Source organism: Bos indicus, chromosome 12 (genome assembly GCF_029378745.1).
Source record: "Bos indicus isolate NIAB-ARS_2022 breed Sahiwal x Tharparkar chromosome 12, NIAB-ARS_B.indTharparkar_mat_pri_1.0, whole genome shotgun sequence".
Lineage (NCBI taxonomy): Eukaryota > Metazoa > Chordata > Mammalia > Artiodactyla > Bovidae > Bos > Bos indicus.
The window spans coordinates 85,936,352-85,952,530 of NC_091771.1; the positions used below are offsets into that span (position 1 = coordinate 85,936,352).

The 16,179-nt window shown below is 42.6% G+C and overlaps 1 protein-coding gene and 1 pseudogene across 2 annotated transcripts in view; one reads left to right on the forward strand and one right to left on the reverse strand.

The window, feature by feature from the left end:
* Positions 1-16,179, reverse strand: part of NALF1 (NALCN channel auxiliary factor 1) — a 610,520-nt gene that overhangs the window by 243,968 nt on the left and 350,373 nt on the right. The gene's annotated exons all lie outside the window — the stretch shown is intronic.
* Positions 4,393-5,536, forward strand: LOC109566952 (non-histone chromosomal protein HMG-17 pseudogene; annotated as a pseudogene).

Below are 16,179 nucleotides of genomic sequence, written 5' to 3' on the forward strand. Positions count from 1 at the left end.
AGAGGAGCCTGGCGGGCTATGGGGGTCCATGGGGTCACAAAGAGTCGGACACGACTGAGCAACTGTGACTTCACAAACATTTGCTTCTCAAATCAGCATTTTAAAGGTGCCCTTGAGGAGCCAAGTAAAAAACTTATGAAAATAAGTACAATTATAACAATTTTATTTTAGAAACTGCTAGAGAAATTATCAGAGAAGCTATTGTCTCAGCTCAATGAAATGGACACAATTAAATCAGAAAGTAAGAGAGCTTGAGGGAGAAATTATGGCCTCACAGAGGCTCTTTATTTAGAGCTGTTCAATCAACACTATGTAGGAACTCATAGACGGAGCAACACAAACCCAAAGCCTTCACCCTGTGCAAACATACATGTCTCTCTGGATTTCTTTTTAATAAAGGAGCAGAAATGCTAGGAGAAATGAAAAGGAAATCAGTACAATACTCTATAAATCTCTGGTACACGATGCCTCTTGCGATAGAGAAGATTTCAGGTCTGTAGAACCATACTCTTTGGGGAGATCAATTATTGTACTAACTTTATGAAAAAAACAAATATTTCAAAAATAAAAGATTAATACAATTATGTTTGAGAGTGCACCCTCAAGTTACAAAGAAAGCTCTGTCCTCGTAGGCAGCAGGCACCCTCACGGTGGATCTGACATTGTATGGACACAGAAGACTTGTCATGAGCTCTGAATTTTGAACCATGAATCACTCACCAAAGAAAGTGTTTGCAAAATACAGTATTCTGAACTGGCAGGCAATGTGGTATGAAGAGCAACAATCTACAGTTTAGAATCTTTAATTTCCCCCGTTAACTATCTGATCATATCCTTAACCATTTGAGTGTATTTGAGTGTATTCGAGTGTATTTTTTCTCATGCATGAAAGAAAAGAGAAAAATGAGCTAGATTAAATTAAAATTTGGCTACAAAAGTATATAATCCTGCTTTGAAAAAGACAGGGATAAAAATATTGTTGTTGTTCAGTCGCTAAGTCATGTCAGACTCTCTGTGACTCCATGAACTGGAGCACGCCAGGCTTCCCTGTACTTCACTACCTCCTGGAGTTTGCTCAAACTTGTGTCCATTGAGTGATAATACTAAATTAGTCAATTTATTTTGAATATGTTATAAGCAAATTGATCATTCTAAGAGCAAGACCTCTAAAACATTTCTTTCATATTTGGATAGTATCACATCATCCAAAACATTTAATCTTTCATATAAGCAGTGGATGAAGTATAGATAACCTTTGGTCATTTTATTAATTTTGTTTATAAGTACACCTCAATTTAAGCACTCAAGAGTTGAGATTTTTTGCATTCAATCTCACTGGGTTATGACCATAGATTTATGTTGGAATCCCTACATAAACTTATTTGGTGGAAGTTCTCTGGCACCAGAGACAATCACAGAGACCCTTGGTTGGGTCAATTAACACAAATGTTTCCATAATAAGCCAAGAGGCATTTAGGACCTCGGGATCAATTAATTTGTAAGCCAAGCAACAATTTAAGAAAGTAGCTGGAGCATGTGAAGGGACAGTTAGTCCTTTAAAAAAGTAAGTTATATTACTGTAACCTTAAAAAGCATCTTCATGTGACATTTGAAGCTCTTACGAATTGCATTTGTGGTCAGGGAAACTGAGAAGCAAATCCAGTGAAATAAATGAAAATCATCTTTGCTTCCTATTTCAATTTCTAGAAAAAAAAAAGAAAGAAAGAACTGTACAGTTGAATGTTCAAATAACTACTGAGAGCTGAGACCACATGGCATTCTAGAGTTTAATTAGCAGGACCAAAGTTTAGACCTTCTGTATCACCATGACTTTATCATTTGTTCCAGCAAATTCTTGCTCAAAGAAGATAAGGCTGTAAACCGGTAAATAACTTCACTGTTTGCTTCAGGAAGTTTCCCGAAAGCAACAGACTGCTCAGACAGCCCCTGTCTCTGAAGAAACAACTGTTTATTCATAAATGCTGGTTTTAAAACACTGACCTTTCTGGGTCTGGTCGTTCAGTTGTTAAATTGTGTCCAAGTCTTTGTAAACCATGAACTGCAGAGCTGCAGGTTTCCCTGCCCTTCCCTATCTCCGGGAGCTTGCTCAAACTCATGTCCATGGAGTAGGTGATGCCATCCAACCATCTCATCCTTGTTCCCTTCTCCTCCCACCTTCAATCATTCCCAGCATCAGGGTCTTTTCAAATGAGTCGGCTCTTCACATCAGGTGGTCAAAGTATTGGAGTTTCAGCATCAGTCTTTCCAAAGAATATTCAGGGTTGATTTCCGTTAGGATTGACTGGTTTGATCTCATTGTTGTCCAAGGGACTCTCAAGAGTCCTCAGTCTTGAATAGAGTCACCCTGGCTTGTTTAACATTATGATGACACTTTTGATTTGGCAAGGTCTTTCAGGTAATTGATGTTCAGTATTCATTTTCTTACATAAGAAATGTATGTTTTTTAATGCATAATTCATTCTTTGTTGAAATGAATGTTAAGGTTACTAAATGAGATTTTCATTTCTATTTGGACTTTATTTTTATTTCCTCAGAGAATTCAACAATATCTAATTGATTACTCATTCTAATTAATGAGTATTTGGAAAGACTCAAAACACAAATGCTTCAGATTATTTACAAATGCAATACAATATATCAAGTAAGGTGAAAGAGACCTGTGAAACTACAGGTAATCATATTTTCCGTTAGGTACTAAATATTACATAATTAACAGCAGGCATTGTTCTTTGTGTTAATTTACTTAAAATTCATAAAACATTATGAAATTATTTAAATTATTATTTCTATAACACAGATTAAAGAAAAGAGACAGAGAACAGAATGGTTATGGAACTTGTCCAAGCAACAGAGAAAAGTCAAACAAAGAAAGTCTGGATTTTAAATCTGTGTTTAAACCACTATGCTATACTTAATCTCTTCCTTATGGTTAAACATTTACATTTATTTTTACTTTTTTTATTACTTTTTTTTTTTTGCTTTGGAGAAACTAAAGAAACTCAGCCTTTTTTTTTTTTTTAGTTTTCATTAAAACCTTAGATTTGGATAAGTTCATCATGAAATACTCACTGTTACACAGATTTTACAGCTGCATTAAGTATTAAAAATACATATTTGAGAAACATATAAGATTTTTAGAAGCAAATATACTCATTTCAGATTTCAAAATAAAATAATTTCTGACTTCTCACGAAAGTTGCAGTTCCAAAGTTTCTCTCGAGTTTCATCGTATGGAGCAAACCAGGAGGATAAAAAGTTCTTCGGATCAAAGTCACTTTTTTATTCAAATGAGTTCTGAGTGTCAAAGGAACCGCTGATGCTGGCAGTTCCAGACTTCTGTGGAAGATGTCCTTCAAGTCGGTCCACGGAGCCAAGAGCAGACCAGCCACCCCACTTCCTAGATCACGTCCTCCCTTCTTGCCAAGGCTCTCTAGCCAGCGTCTCAGGTATCTGGTTATGTGAACTGACAATGCAGACTCCTCAGGACACCTGATGTATGATCACGGGCTGCCTTTTGGGAATTTCAAAATTCCTGGCACCATAACAGTCAGTCTCTTACGAACTTTTGCTTCATATCATCTCTGTCGTGTACTAGCTTTAAGCCCACATTAAAGAAATACCAACATTATAAGCATTTCCTATATTGTGAAATGTTTCTGTTATCTTAACATATTTGTCAAAGAGGACCCATTCTATCTAATTATTCTCTCCTCCACCTTAGTCTTCTTTATAAACGATTTTTCACTGGCATATATTTCATGTATATCCACTTTCTGGATATAACTGTGACATTCTGCTCTTTGGTGATTAGAATTGTTAAATAGTTAATTTATAAACTGAATTAAAGTGCTAGATGGGGTTTTAAATGAGATTGCTTCCAGAAAGAAAAAAAAAAAACTTGTAGAGAAGAGAAGCAAATGCTTTTCTAATTATGTATATTACTAAATAACATCCTGAACTTCAAGAAGGATGTCATTATATATATTATATCATATAATAATTATGCTATATTCCTACTCTTTAAGCCTATTGCAAAGTAATACTTTAGATGTGAAATGTGGCAGTCATGTATTTGAAACTTGCCAGTACCTTTTTTTTTTTAAGTCAAAGTGATTATTTTTAAGAACTCAGGAAGAATTTAATATTGTGGAAAAAAAGATTCATTTTTGAAAGTCCTGCACAATTATTTCCATTCAATTTTTCTCTCTCTGTTCCCATTTCTTTCTTTAAGTTTTACCTTCATGAAAAGTGTTTGCAACACCACGTATAAGGAAGTATAACATCTTCAGGAAGATGTGCCATTTAAAGACTTTCTGGGAGCAGTGTGAAGAAGAGGCGAGAGCGACGCCTGGATCGACTTAAAGCCCGCACGCCGCTGCATCCCCGGGTCCAGCGCCTACGTCCCGCGGCTGCAGCCACCATGCCCAAGAGAAAAGCTGAAGGGGACGCTAAAGGAGATAAAGCCAAGGTGAAGGACGAACCACAGAGAAGATCTGCAAGGTTATCTGCTAAACCTGCTCCTCCAAAGCCAGAGCCCAAGCCTAAAAAGGCCCCTGCAAAGAAGGCAGAGAAGGTACCCAAAGGGAAAAAGGGGAAGGCTGATGCTGGCAAGGATGGGAATAACCCTGCAGAAAATGGAGATGCCAAAACAGACCAGGCACAGAAAGCTGAAGCTGCTGGAGATGCCAACTGAAGTGTGTGCATTTTTGATAACTGTGTACTTCTGGTGACTGTACAGTTTGAAATACTATTTTTTATCAAGTTTTATAAAAATGCAGAATTTTGTTTTACTTTTTTTTTTTTTAAGCTATGTTGTTAGCACACAGAACACTTCATTGTTGGTTTTTGGGGGAAGGGCACGTCACTAACAGAATGTCTCCGAAGCTGAATTGACGTGGGGGGAAAATACCTTCCCCGTCTAGTTTTGAGAGACTTCCTCTTGGTTCCCAGGAAGGAGGGATTCCTTGGTGTTGATGCACGTGAGCCACCTTGGCACAAACACCTTGTGGTGTGGGGAGCTAAACTTTAGTTTTTATGTCCTCCTCTCCCTCTCCACCTCAGCACAGACTTGACTCCCCTAACCCAGAGACCTGTTGGAACCTGAACCCCGTGCTCCCCCAAAATTGATGACCAGTATGTCAGGCAATCTGGACTTTCTAGTGCCACCACTGAGATGGCATCCTTCAAAAGAGCAGCAGTTCCTTCCTTTAGACTGTGGCTCCTCAGAGTGATACTTCGGCCATTTTCATTTCCATTTCCTGAAAGTCAGGGTCGGCTTGTGAAAAGTTGTTAATCGACATGCTAAATGTGAAATGTCAACCCTCACTCTAAACTTTGCCTGTTCAGAGCATCACATGAAGATTTCTTTGGGTTTTATAGTGGCTTTCTGATTTGGTAGTCCACTGAAAAAGGGAGTTTGAAAGTTGTATACTGTTAACGATTGTCTGCCCATGTCCTGCCTGAAATACCATGATTGTTTATGAAAAGTATCTTTAATAAAGCTGGATACAGTTTGGCTTGGAAAAAAAAAAGAATTTCTGGCCTTATGTAGTGCAAGGGAAAAAATATATATACATTTGAGTTGAGCCCAAACTCAATATTTGAAATATATATATATATTATTGAAAAGAGTCATATATATATGAAAAGAGTCACTTTTCATAAAGAACTAAGCATGCTAATCTGTGGAGGGGAATTACTTTTCAAAACATGGAGACAACAGGTCAAAGCCAATCAGGCTCCTGAGAGCTACCGTCTTTCAGCAGGGAGCATTCCCACTGGTATCGTCCCGGTTTACCCTGGAGGACAGTGGGGCTGAGTGAGGAGGCTCAGGCTCATGGGCCTGTGGCTGGCAAGGGGGAGAGCTGGGCTGAAACCAACCCTGCTGGCTTCAGAGACCCTCTTTAATAACAACACTATCTTGCCTCTCTGGAGGTTAAGCTTACTCATTAGCTAAATCACTCATTAGCTAAATCACTCATTTGCTAAGTCATTCATTTGCTAAATCATCCTCGCATATCTGCCTTGCAGTATTTTGACTCAAATTTGTTCTTCAGTAAAATTTCAAATTGCTACAAGTCATGAGTCTTTGGGGTCTCTACATAGAACAGCTACATTTGTTCATATGAAGGAACCACTCTCCATTTGTGTGTGTGTGTGTGTGTGTGTTTAGTTGCTCAGTCATGTCCGACACTGCGACACTTTGGACTGTAGCCCACCAAGCTCCTCTGTCCATGGGATTTTTCAGGCAAAAACACTGGAGTGGGTTGCGATTTCTTCCTCCAGGGGATCTTCCTGACCCAGGGATGGAACCCACATCTCCTGTGTCTCCTGCATTGCAGACAGATTCTTTAACCACTGAAACTAAAATAAATTATTTTAGGACAGAACTGAGCTTATATGAGATACGGTAAACTTTATAGCTCTACGTATTCACTAACAATAGGATTGCCAACAAGACTCTAATTTTAAACAAGATATACTGATGAAGGCATTCTAATATCCTTTGATTTAATATATCTACTAACTCTACTGTATTCTTTAAAAATATTTGAAAGAAAAACAAACAAGAGGGAAAAGGTTTTGATCATTTGATACTGAAGTAACCCTTTGATCTTAGTAAAGATTAAGATCTGAATCCTAGTATTTCTGACCACCCAAAGAGGTTCTGTGGTAGCATCTGGTTCTTTGAAAATGAAGATCTTCTCTTCTATTAAATACGATTAAACTGATCTGACAAACTGGATTGCTTGTTAATACCTTAAATTCGTCGTAAATGAAATACTGTCTTGAAATTATTTGCTCAAAATAAACATTTGTCACAAAGACCTATCTGAAATGATTTAGAAGTCTAAACGTCTTTTCTGCTGTGGTTTCAAACTCTAGAGGAAAAAAGGAAGCCCAGTGACATTTTCTTTTCTATTAAAAATAGGCTATTATCATACAAAAGCGATCGTACAGACCCAGCCTCGAGCTATGTCACTTCACTGCAAAACACAAACAGATACACTGAATCCGACTTTTTAGGGGATTCTGTAATCCAATTAAAATGATCTGTTAGGCACCTTTTGGGTGAAAGTCAGTGGAGGATACAGGATGAAAACGACAGGCTGCCCTTGTCGAAGCGTCTCCTGCACAGCAGTTAAGAGTGGAAACCTGAGGGAAAGAAGGTGGGAGGCGCTCTGGGCGCTGAGGGGAAGGAACGGGCGGGTCCAAGGAGTGGTAGGAGCAACGCTTCCTGGCAAGGGAGATGCCTGCCGCGGGCCCTGCAGGACCAGGAGTGTGAGAGGCGTCCTCTGTTCCATGACCGTGTGGTTTTCACACGGTTCTACCTGATCAAGTCCTAGAAACACCACGAGCTCTGGTGGAAGTACAGGCTGCGGGCTCAGGTCACGTGGAAAGTGCTCCCTTATCCTTATTTCTGCCTTCTGCATGAACCTGATGATCTCAGCACGGCGGTTAATTTTACGTGTCTGCTTGGTCAGCGGCCAGTGTCCAGGTATTTGGCCAAACAGTCCAGATGTTACTGTGAAGGTGTTTGTTACATGACATTAACTTCTGACTCCACAGACTTTGGGCAAAGTAGATGATGTTCTATAACATGGGGTGGGGCAGGGTCACATTAAATTAGTTGAAGATCTTAAGAGAGAAAAGACTGAGGTCCCCAAAGAAGAGAGATTTCTGCCAGGAGACTGCCTATGGATTCAAGATTGCAACATCCACACTTCCCTGGTCTCCTGCCTGCCAGCCTGTGCAGCAGACTTTGGACTTGCCAGCCTTCATAACTGTGAGCCAGTTCTTTAAAACACGTCTCTCTCTCCTGTTCACACACACACACCCCCCTCATGGATCTCTTTGTGCTGTGCTTAGTTGCTCTGTCGTGTCCGGCTCTCTGTGACCCCATGGACTGTAGTCTGCCAGGCTCCTCTGTCCATGGGGATTCTCCAGGCAAGAATACTAGAGTGGGTTGTCATGCCCTCCTCCAGATTTTCCCAACCTAGGGATCAAACCCAGGTCTCCCGCATTGCAGTCAGATTCTTGACTGTGTGAGTCACCGGAGAAACCCTCTTTCTCTAGAGAATCCTAAATGATACGTTCAGGGACCCCAACGAGAATGTAGCTTTTCAACCAAGGAAGTTTGTAATATCCTTCTATGTTTACAGTGTAGCAGACAATTCAAATGTAGGAGTGAGAACATCCATGTTAAGTAAAAAAGAATGGAAAAAGAAAGAAACCACACCATTTCAAGTCAGGTAGGCAGCCAACTTTCATAAACAGATGTGAAATAAATAAGCCCTTTAAGCAGAAGCATTAACAAAAAGTATATAGGAAATGAATTTTCAGCCAGAGCTTAGGAAATGGCCTAGAATAACTGCCCTAGGAAAACAGAGATGCATTTTGGTCCAGATCAACATGGAAAATGGAGAGTGATCCTATTTGGAGGAAAAATCTGAGGGAATTTCAAGAGGCAAGGAGAAAAGGAATGTGAGCAAAACCAGTCCCAGGGCTGTTTCCTAGCCACGGGGGCCCAGTCCATCCGGATCAGTAATTCAAGCTGTGAACCATCTCCTTCGCAATGAACATCATTTTGTCATCTTCCTGGTCTCCACTCCATGGCTCTCTTTCAGAGAGGGCTTCCTCTGCTCCATGCTGAGGGTAACTCTTTCCAAATGGTTTTAGAGAGTCGGGCTTTTCCTGTAGTTGTTGGCGTATCGGTTTAGTGCCTGCCTGCTGAACAGTGCACAGGCTCCCACGTACAAACAAGCACTGGCTGAGTCTGTTTTCATTCACCTGACATCAAGGTGTGCACGTTACAAGATTACTCAGTATCTGTCAGTTAATGAATGCATGAGTGAACGCTGTGTAGTCAGCATGATGAGCGGTGTGTGCTAACAGGTGAAATGCATATACGTCTCTGATTTCTTTGACTCTAAGACAACTTCATCCACTGCATTGTAAAGTTTCTGAAGTCTAGTTGTGTAATAAAATCCATAACTTGTCATACTTTGTGACTTTTTCTTAGTCCTATGATCGATGGGATATTTGGTGTGATGAAATGCAGTGTATACTTGGTATGAATCAGATTTCCACCTGTAACATAGAAAAAGTGAAAACTGAAAAGAAAGTGAAAGTTGCTCAGTCGTGTCCAACTCTTTGCAAGTCCATGGACTATACAGTCCATGAAATTCTCCAGGCCAGGATGCTGGAGTGGGTAGCCTTTCCTTTCTCCAGGGGATTTTCTCAACCCAGGGATCAAACCCAGGTCTCCCACATTGCAGGCGGATTCTTGACCAGCTGAGCCACAAGGGAAGCCAAAGAACACTGGAATGGGTAGCCTATCCCTTCTCCAGCGGATCTTCCTGACCCAGGAATCGAACTGGAGTCTCCTGCATTGCAGGCGGATTCTTTACCAACTGAGCTATTAGGGAAGCCCTGTAACTTAAAGTCTGATTTATTAAAACAACTAAAACAGCAATCATAAAGGGTATTTCTTACTGTTTCAATCTACAGATATAAATATGGGTCTTCAAAGGAAGAAACCACCAGGTAAAATTAACTTCAGGTTATTCGGGGAGTGGAATAGCTTTTTAAACTATAAGAGTTTTGTTTGAAGAGCTTGGAACCAATGATTATCAATACTATATTAGACTAGAATGAGATTTACATAGGAAGAATTTGGACCTTCAACTTGGAAGCTAATTTTTAAACTTTTGCACTTGTAATATTATAACATTGTAGCATTAAAAAGGACTGCAATTTTATAGACATAAATATGTTATATAAAAATAGTAACTAAAAATCTTTAGAGTTTTTAAAAAATATATATAATATTGTAAGTCTTAAAAAATTCTAAGAAATGGATACTACTTGTATCACAATTATTATTATTATTCCCACTTTTCACAATTTTGGAGGTTAAATGCTTTATCCAAAGTCCACAAGAAGTAAAGGGAAAAGCTGACATTAAATGCAAATTTTCTGACTCTAAAATTTCAGTCTCTTTTCCCTCAAATCTCTATAGCACAATGTAGAAAGCCAAAAAGGAATGAAAAATTCATCATTCATTACAGTTCTTGACAGCAGAAAGGTAACTGAAATAAAGGAATATGTGTCCAATATCTCCACATATTACAGTACTTCTAGAAAAAAATGATCTATTTTTTTTTCCTGCACATTCTATATTCAATACCAAATTGAACTAGCTCTGTGTCCATTTGTGACTGTCTTCCTTTATAAACACTTTCTGGAAAATGACTTTAGGGAATGGTCAGATTTTTAATCACAAGCACACGTTAGATGTCTGAAACGTCTATTATTCTGCAGGATTTTCAAACTCCCCGTAAGACCTTGGCGAGGAGAACAGGTGTGCAGGTGAGGAGCCTCTGCCCTGCACGACAGGGACTTTCTTCTTCCTCCTTCTTTTTCCTTCTCCTTCATTGAGGTTAAATGAAGAACAAGAAAGCCTCTAACAGGGTTCCTTAGTCCCACCTGGGATTTCCCTATGCCATTTGATAAGTATTGGTTGAGTGAATGCCCTTGTGAATAAATGTTTCCAGATCACTGGTAGCTCTTATAACATGAAATATAAGAATGAAATATTTATATAAGAATATAAATATAAGATTGAAATATGTATGAAATACAGCACACTTGACCAGAGGCAGGAAAAGAGGCGTGTGTGCAAGTGTGCTCATCACCTCCAGCCCTGTGCGACCCCATGGACTATAGCCCGCCAGGCTCCTCTGTCCGTGGGATATTCTCTAGGCAAGAATACTGGAGTGGGTTGCCATTTCCTTCTCTAGGGAATCTTCCCAGCCCAGGGATCAAACCCGCATCTCCTGCATTGCAGGTGGATTCTTTATCACTGAGCCACCAGGGAAGCTCCAAGGAAAAGATGAGGATGGAAGAAATGCCTAAAACACTGACGTTTGTACTGAGTTCTAAACGGTAGATGAAGGATGCGACGAAGCCCTGAGAATAGTCCTCTTTTCTTCTGAGCAGCAGAAGGCAATAGTTGTTTTTCGAGTCATCACTCCACAGGCCGTGTAACAGAGAAAGTCTGCAGGAAAACTGGGGTTCACAGCCATAATAATCCATTTCTGGTTTGAAAGCCTTTCAGATGGATCACGGTTGCAGACTATTTGTCTTTAGGGTATTTCTACTGATCAAAGTGCTTGGCCAGTGGTACATGATGGAGTATCAAATCCTGCCTCTTTTTGTACCCTCATGGGACTTGCTAGCCTCGTAAACGCTAGTTAGCTCACACAGCGCTTGGAAAAGACGATTTTTCAAGCACATCTCCTAAATGTGCAGCTCTGGTGGAAGTGCTAAGAAGGAGGGCTCCGTGGGTAATTGCTGCCCTCCCACTAGAACAGCCGCCGCCAGTTACACTGTGTGCGTCTGTGCTCCTTCTGGAGAGGGAGGCGGTGCGGCTCACTGTCGCCTCTCTCAGAGACTGCCAATTAGCAAAAATTAATGAGACACTTGACCGGCACTTCTGCTGGAGCTGCAGGAAGCTCCGGGCTGGGATTCCTTCAGTTCCTTTCCCGTTTCCCTGCACCGAAAACCCCAGGTGTCTGCGGTGACCTCGGCCCCTCCGTTAGCCACGAGAGCAAACCAGCTCAAACCTGTGAACTGGCCTCATCCCGTTTGAAACAAAGACTCGAGCTTTCCCCACCTTAACTGCAAAGGCACTGTCCACATCTCATTTGCTGTCAGATGCTCAACGTTGATGCTGTAAATACTTGAAGGATGAAACTGCTTGCGTGCAGGCAGTGGCTGGGCCTCAGTCGCTGCTATGTTCCCAGCGTCCAGGACAGAGAGAAGTGTGCAGAGAATTTTCATTTACTGTACACTGAGTGCGGGTTTCCCAGGTGGGCAGCCGTAAAGAATCTGCCTGCCAGTGTAGGGAACAGAGCCTCAACCCTTGGCTTGAGAGGAGCCCCTGGCGGAGGAAACAGCAACTCCCTCCAGTATTCTTGCCTGGGAAACCCCATGGACAGAGGAGCCTCATGGGCTACAGTCCACGGGGTTGCAGAGTCAGACACAACAGAGCACACACACACACTGAATGTACAAGTGAAAATCGCTCTAATAAAAATACAAACGTGTCTGAATACAACTGCCGTAAACCACCCAGTGATGTTTGCCTGACCTTTAAATGAAGTCAAACCTTTTACATACATTCAGGGGCTTTGGTAGCAAAGCCTTTTCTTAGCTTCAGCTCCCAGAGTTTTTCACATTTGAATGATCAGCCTCCTCATCACCCCCTTAGAGCTAATGCCAAGATAATTACCTCCTTGTAGAAATATGCCCACTCCCTGGACCATGACAGGTTTCCCGGTTATATGCCCTCATGCACTTAGAATAGTAATAATTTTCCATAAACCTGTGAAACTGCTCGTCGGTCCCGTTACAACTCCTCTTACCCACCCCACCAAATTCTGTGATCCCCCCTGTTTTTACTTCCTGGTTTACTCCTAGACTCTAGTTCAATGTCAGGCATAAAATTGAGTGCCCCCAATATTTGTTACTTTTAAGAAGGCTCAGTTCCCTCTTGGCTACAGTTGCACACATATATGCAGGATGCCCTCTGCTCCCACAGACTGGAAGGGAGCCAAACCGACTGGACAAATGGGCGTTTTCTATAGGTCGTGGTCTGACATGTACTGGGGCTTCCCTCGTAGCTGAGTCGGTAAAGAATCTGCCTGCCATGCAGGTGACCCGGGTTGGTTTCCTGGGTCAGGAAGATCCCCTGGAGAAGGAAACGACAGCCCACTCCAGTATTCTTGCCTGGAGAACCCCACGGACAGAGGAGCCTGGCGGGCTACAGTCCATGGGGTCGCAAAAAGTCAGACACGACTGAGCGACTAAACCACTGCTGACATGGACCAGTTAGCGAGACCTATCTAGTAACTAGAAGCTGATACAGGGAGAAGAATATTTAATTATTTAGTTGTTAAACTGGAAAGGCAATCGAAGTAGAGAGGAGTTACTAGGAGAACGATTACATGAAGCAGCATCAGCAGGAGAATCGGGAGGCAAGGATCTAGGAAGGCGGAGCTCTCCTATTAAGCCATAGCCAGGATCCTCCGTTCCCTGGACCCCTGTGTCTCTGAGTCGAGAGCAGGCTGAGCTTCCTGGAGAGAGAAGTCTGCCCCTTCCTGTGCTTCGGGATGCTTCCAGCCTGGTGTGCTTTCACCCACCTGCCCTCTCACGAGAGACCTGGGACCAGCGACCCCGCGGCGGGCGGGGCAAGCCCGGGCACAGAAGGTACTCACAAGGGAGTTTCTTTCTGACGTTCTCACATCCTGTTTCCAATCCCAATTTTCTTGATGGGGAAATAAGGCAAGGAATGCGTTATTTTCTTCTTCCCCTTCATTTCCTGCCCACCATAAGCTGTTTCTACTCAGTCTCTTTAGATACCTGAAGAAGAAGAAGTGGAGTTGCTCAGTCATGTCCGACTCTTTGCGACCCCATGGACTGTAGCCCACCAGGCTCCTCTGGCCATGGAATTTTCCAGGCAAGACTATTGGAGTGGGTTGCCATTTCCTTCTCCAGGGGATCTTCCCGATCCAGGGATTGAACCCAGGCCTCCAGCACTGCAGGCAGATTCTTTACCATCTGAGCCACCAGGGAAGCCCCAAGATATCGGAGGCGATCACTTCTTCTCACCCTGTGTTCATGGAGGCGGTTAACCTTTTAGGGAAATACTGTCTTTGTCTCCTCAACATGTTCTGTGTGACGAGTAAACCCGACACCCTCCTTGTTCAGTTGCTCAGTTGTGTCCGACTCTTCGCGGCCCCACAGATTGCAGCCAGGCTCCTCTGTCCTTCACTAGCTCCTGGAGTTTGCTCACATTCATGCCCATTGTGTCTTGACACTAAGCCTTTAAAAGGTATCCATTCAAAAGGCTACTAAATCCTAACTTCAAAAGAGTCTGCACCAATTTATAAGGAAAGAGACTGGATTCTATGTAAAACAGAAAATTGTGCAGAGAGAACATGAATTCCTCCCATGCAGTGATCTCACCTGTGTGTTTTCAAGACTGTTCTCAGCTTTATTCCCTCGTGAGTGAAGAGCACCATCCACATGGCCCTCATGGACACATCCCAGGAGGCTTCTGACAACTCAGGAGATGACCATTTAAACGCATAGACTTTCCTCTCCAGATGGACAGTCCTAACTATGGACAATTATCTGGGGTAACCAGGAGTGGACAAACCACGAGTAACTTTCACACACAGTCACATACAGTTAGGACTTGGGAAACACGTCTGCAGGTATCTGTCTTGTTCTTGAGAAGTTTAATGTTGTTAGTAAGGTACTTGCTTTTGAACTGTGGTGTTGGAGAAAACTCTTGAGAGTCCCTTGGACGGCAAGGAGATCAAACCAGTCCATCCTAAAGGAAATCAGTCCTGAATATTCATTGAAAGGACTGATGCTGAAGCTGAAACTCCAATACTTTGGCCACATGACACGAAGAACTGACTCACTGGAAAAGACGCTGATGCTGGGAAAGGTTGAAGGCGGGAGGAGAAGGGGACAACAGAGGATGAGATGGCTGGATGGCATCGCCAACTCAATGGACATGAGTTTGGGTAACTTCCGGGAGTTGGTGATGGACAGGGAAGCCTGGTGTGCTGCAGTCCATGGGGTCGCAAACAGTCGGACACAACTGACTGAACTGAACTAAACTGAAGGTACTTACAAATAAACAGGAGGCTTCTGTGGGAAAATGGGGGAATTAGAACCAACATGATGAAAACTCCGTATCAAAAGGAAAAATTTCACTGGTTCAGCATCCATGAACGGACCTGCCGTGGATCCATGGTGTTGAAAGTGTATAAACCGATATGATAAATGTTAATGTTACACAGAGTTCTATGTAACATTTTCTTATTCCTCCACAAGCTGTCACAGTTTAAAAATGTGACACAAGCATCGCCCTCTTGGGGTTTTCTGCTCAAGTTTATTATGTAGAAATACACTTAAGCATAAAAACACAGTAAATGACAATATAATATACTTGAAAGACTAATAAAGATGTGGAATCAATTCAACTTTGCAAAGAGACCTTATGCTGAAGAGACACCCACGTTTCCAGGAACAAGGACACCGGGGTCCGTATCCCAGTTATTGAACTATCTCAGCAAAGCCAAGCCATGGATCTTCCATGTTCAACTCAAAAAAGCCACACCACCTTCTACCTCCAAGTTATGTATAGCGAACACCTTGAATCTAACCAGCCAGCACATTAGAGCCGGAGATGTTTGAGAACAAAGTAACATGACGTTGTGGCAGAGAAAACAGCCCGAGTGGATTCCCAGCACAGTGAACACCTCGTTAGGATGGAACTAACCTCAAGGACGAACCAGGAGTTGGGATTCAGAACATTCAGAAAGGCCTGAAGAGGGTCTTTGTTTCCCCCTCGAGGGTCACGTACAAATGGCTTTGTCAGTTAGAAGGAGTGACAGGCAGTGGGAGAAAGCCGTCTCAGTGACTTGAGTCCAGGTCTGAGCATGAAAAGCAAAACACGAACGCCTGCAGAGAAGACACAGCTGCAGAGGAGCAGGGGACACTGTATTGATTTGGGGATGCGCAGCTTTGCGGGGTTGGGGGGGGTGTGCAGGGCGGCCTGCCAGGAGATCAGAAGGGAGTCCAACACCCAGGGCTGAGCCCACAGCAGGGGGTCTTGATCCAGCTCCCGAAAGGTGCCATGCCAGTTAGGACGGTCCTGTGGTCCACCTCCGCACAGACTAAGTTAATCGTGTACCATAAGAAAGCAGCAGTAATGGCTTGATTTGAAATTCATCAGAATAACCCCCTCAGAAACTACCGCTGATGCACATCCTCTGTCTCCGTGTGTTAGTTGCTCAGTCCGACTCCTTGAGACCCCATGGGCTGCAGCCCACTAGGCTCCTCTGTCCATGGGATTCTCCAGGCAAGAATACTAGAGTGGGCTACCATTCCCTTCTCCAGGGGATCGTCCTGACTCAGGGATGGAACCCAGGCCGATTCTTTACCATCTGAGCCACCAAGCTGAGCTCACATTTCACAGTCCCACCCATCCCCACCTCTGGACACACAGACCCTCTCTCTTCAGAACACTTCCATACGTTTTTAATAAATGCAACATGCTGAGAACTGTACTCATTC